Raw genomic sequence first — 4,297 nt, 5'->3', positions numbered from 1 at the left:
CTCAATCGCATGTATTTTTTTTATAACTTTGACGGAATATGTAAAACTCTTTACATTTATTTAAGATAATATGAATGGTTTGGTAATTTGTTTTCTCCGTTGTTTTAGCATAACAGCTGTTTAGATTATGAGTTGAAAACATGGTCAGTTGAAAACACGTAGTCAAACAGTCCAGCCTAAACTAGCAGTTGAAATCACGTCGTAAACCAGTCCAAGGCGGACCGACTTATTTTCAACCATATTTCAACGTTGAAAGACGGTAATTGTTTACTGGGAAGCCTCTTGACTAATGTATGTTTTCGTTTCTAGTTCTGGCTTCAAAATGATGTGAAATTCATCCTGCCTGATCGTTCTCTTAAAACAATACATTGATTTAAACATTGTAAAACAGTTTTTTTTGTCAGAAGAGGTTTATGCGTGGGAGGGGTAATCGCCCATCAATATTAATGAGATTCAGACCAGGGGTGTGACAGACACTCCCCCAATGACTAATGGGCCATCAAGAGAGGCAGCCTGAACAAAGTAGAGGAGATTCAAAGGTTTTGTTTTTCACTGTTTTATTGTAATTCCTCTATGAGGAGGAACTAAATGTTTTAAATTTGCAGGTATCTCACAGTAAATGCTTATGCCCCGTTGATGCGGGCTCTAAGCAAAATAAAGCAAAATAATGCAAAATGAGCAAAATAAACTAAAATAAAGGCAGATAGAATATAGTTACATGTCTTGGTGCCATTCTTGAAAACAGTTCCTGTTTAACTGAAGACACAAGTGAACATTACATGCCTGGCATTTCCAAGGTGTGTCCTGCCTTTTACCAAGCTGTCCTTTGCAAAGCACACAGATCTTGCGACCAACTGTGCAAATGTTCTTTGCATCTGAGCAAATTGGTCTAACATCTGTAAAATAGTGGGTAAATATGTACTTACTCCTTCTGATTTCTGTCTGTGTTGCTGCGTGCCCTCTTAGTGCGAGTTGCAGTGAGAGGTGAGAGTGAGCAACCTACATCATTCCTTTAAAAAAAAGTTAAAAACTATTATTATCATATATTTTAGAGTACTATTCCAGCACATGCACAACTGATGGGCATTAGCATGCTGATAAGATAACACAAAGAAAAAAATGTAACATTATCAACCAACCTCTAAAAATAAATTCATACAGGCTCATATTGTAATAAGTATATAAACAAAATTGCACAAACATTGGTAAATATGTACTTACTCTTTCTGACGTTCAACTGTGTTGCTGCGCGCCCTCCGAGTTGCAGATGAAGGAGATGCAGCATTCCTGTTTTAAAAAAAGTTGAAAACTATTATAACATAAATATTTCAAAGTATATTACCATTAGTCTATATGAATAACTGATGCAAATAATTGTAGACACGTGCTGTAGGCATATATTGTGTGTCAATGGGCCATTACGGAGATAGCACAACACAAACATTAACACATTTGCAATTCATCAGCTGGGCATATTTACACATTTCAGCACATACACACATTTGCAATAGATATTTGCAAGCACTCTTCATTTAAATATAAATTACTCTGAATGGATAGTATGGAAATGGTCCAACCAGTACAATCTGTAGCCTACGTTTATTTAAAATAGCTTGTCAACTAATTTCTCTGTACTGTAGGCTAATTGGCCTACGTGTTGTAGCCTAGTCATTAAAATTAAATAAAACAATTTAGTTCATATTTAGGTTTAAATAAAATCATTATTTTTTTTATTTCATTTATGTTGATTATATGAAAAGTGAAAAGCATGAGTAAGATCATGCGCAATCGCGAGACAAATGGAGTGGGCAGAGAAGATTTTGACCATTTCATTAAGTTTATTTTTTGTATAAAGCCTTTCTTTAAAGTGAATTTCGTTTTGTATTAATTGTATCTTAATTTTAATAGTTGTTTCATCAACCAAATGCCTGTATTTAAAACATAAGAATTAAAAATAGCAGGAACTGGAGGCCTCATAAATGAACCCAAACTCATAAGCTTTGCCTAAAATACCAGAGAAATATATAGAAAGCTCGAAATGTGTTATTTTAAACAAAACTATTAAAAACGAAAGAAAACAGACTGCATGAAGCCTCTCTCCTACTTTATAAAGCATAGCCTAGACAATTTAAATATAATTACTCTGAATGACAAGTATGGAAATGGTCCAACCAGTAAAATATGTAGCCTACTTTTATACAAAATAGCTTGTCAACTAATGCAAGTAAATTTAAAAAGACTTACTCATCCGAAATATCCACGCCTGGATCAAGTCGCTCTTCAAAATACAAACGTTCATTGTCAGAGTCCTCTTCTTCTTCTGAGGAAAAAGTGAACTCTTCATCACTATCCAGGACGAGCTGAAGGGCTTCCTCACTGGTGTATCGCGTCATCTTCCAACGGCGCAGGAAAGTGAGTGAATGAAACTTGCTGGTTTTAAAGCATTTCAGGGGGCTTTTTACCTTATTTTGCATAGATCACCTCAGCACATTATCTTATGAATAGCGCGCTCAGCGAGTGGGTGTGAACTCATTTCAGGGGGCGTTTACCTTATTTTGCATAGATCACCTCAGCACATTATCTTATGAATAGCGCGCTCAGCGAGTGGGTGTGAACTCATTTCAGGGGGCGTTTACCTTATTTTGCATATCACCTCAGCACATTATCTTATGAATAGCGCGCTCTGCGAGAGGGCGTGAACTAATTACAGATAATTAGATGAGACGGGAGAAACTGTACTTCACTTTAGTTTCATACAGATTACATTGCAGGAGAATATTTGTTTTGAATGTGAACTGTTTTATTTAAAAGTAGAAATTTAAAGCTTTCTTTAGACGCATGTTTCATGGTTGTGTGATAAGTATTCGCTGAGTTGCAGTTAATTTCCCAGACTTGTTCCAGAAAGATTTTTGCGGAGACAGAGTGAGCTGAAAGCGCACCCTGTTTATTTTATTTATTTAAAAATAAAAACAAGGTTTTGATGTTAATGTGAGTGTACACACAAAAAAGAAGACCCTCTATAGTTTATAATCATGTATTTATTTTATTTATATGACCATAAATGACGGATTTTTTTAAGTTTATGTTGCTGCTATGTGAAAAAAATCCAGCAAAACGCGTGGGCGCGTTTCTCGACCTCAGAGGGTTAAAGAGGGATAGACATCCTCCTGTATGTAATATTAATTAGTTGCTTGTTTCTAATTAATGCTCTTTTATCAATTTCAGTTTCTGTTACACCTACATCTGGGGACATTCCGCAGCATGTCCCCTGCAAAACTAGAGTGGACAGTTCATGCATGCCTCCTGCAAAACTTGAGTGGACCATTTTGAATAGCTGTCTAGATCTTAGTGATGACCTCTTATATGAAGCAGATGACATTTTCCTGACCAGTACACCAGATGCCACACCAGTTTTTGAAGACTCCATATTCCACTCTCACTGATGGCACCAGGGCCTTCCCTCGATGCACTGTCTGCCCTCATTTCTGTGACTGCTGAGCCCTCCATGTCACTCCCTGAGCTTATCCACGTCTATGTACCAGACCCACAACTTACACCCGCTGTACCAGCCTCAGCCCCAGAGATGGCAACCTCTCAACCTTTGTCTGTCCAGGAACTTGTACCAAGCTTTGAGGCCACAGAAACATCAACTCCTGCTCCTCTTCCAGAGCCCATCAGTAGAACACCATTAAGGGCCCCATGTGGAATCAAGTGTCGGCGGCAATGCTCTGCCAAATTTTCAGAGGACCACCGAAGGAAGATATGGTGGGATTTCTGGGAGCTTACTTACCAAGAAAAGAGAGCATATGTATTTCATTGTGTCAGCCAGGTCACAAGGGCAAAGGTCTGTGTAAATCCAAGTAGGCGAAGCAGGTCTTTCATCTATAGGCTGAAAGATGCAGGCGGAAACCCACAGCAGGTATGCAAACTCTTCTTCCTTTCTACACTAGGCTATCATCCAACTAATGATAGCATAGTCCTGTCAGTGATGGGCAAAGAACTAACATCAGCCCTAGCCCCACCTGCTGACCAGAGAGGGAGACATGAGCCTGCAAACAAGCTCGACCTGGAACCCTTATATGCTCATATTGAGTCTTTTAATCCAACTGTCAGCCACTACAGGAGGGAGCATGCACCCTGCCGCCGGTATCTCCCCAGTGACATCAGCATCAAGCTGATGTTTGCTGACTACTTGGAGAGAGGCCACCAGTGCGGCTATGACACATATCGAAAAGCTGTAAGCTCTAAGAACATCAGTTTTGCCAAACTCGGAGAGGAAGAGTGTGAAATCTGTTTG

General features: G+C 38.7%; 1 long non-coding RNA gene across 1 annotated transcript; it reads right to left on the bottom strand.

Annotated features, from left to right (window-relative positions):
* Positions 1-889: 889 nt before the first annotated feature.
* LOC309497061 lies at positions 890-3,151 on the bottom strand. Its single transcript, XR_014205338.1, has 3 exons — positions 2,245-3,151; positions 1,222-1,287; positions 890-1,010 (listed from the first exon to the last, which is right to left on the bottom strand). It is a non-coding gene; the product is annotated as an uncharacterized lncRNA (long non-coding RNA).
* Between the last annotated feature and the right edge of the window lie 1,146 nt (positions 3,152-4,297).

The sequence above is a fragment of the Leuciscus leuciscus genome (assembly GCF_965113295.1).
Source record: "Leuciscus leuciscus genome assembly, chromosome: 4".
In the NCBI taxonomy this organism is placed as follows: domain Eukaryota; kingdom Metazoa; phylum Chordata; class Actinopteri; order Cypriniformes; family Leuciscidae; genus Leuciscus; species Leuciscus leuciscus.
Note: the sequence above shows the minus strand (reverse complement) of the source record. Positions and strands in the feature narration are given on the sequence as shown.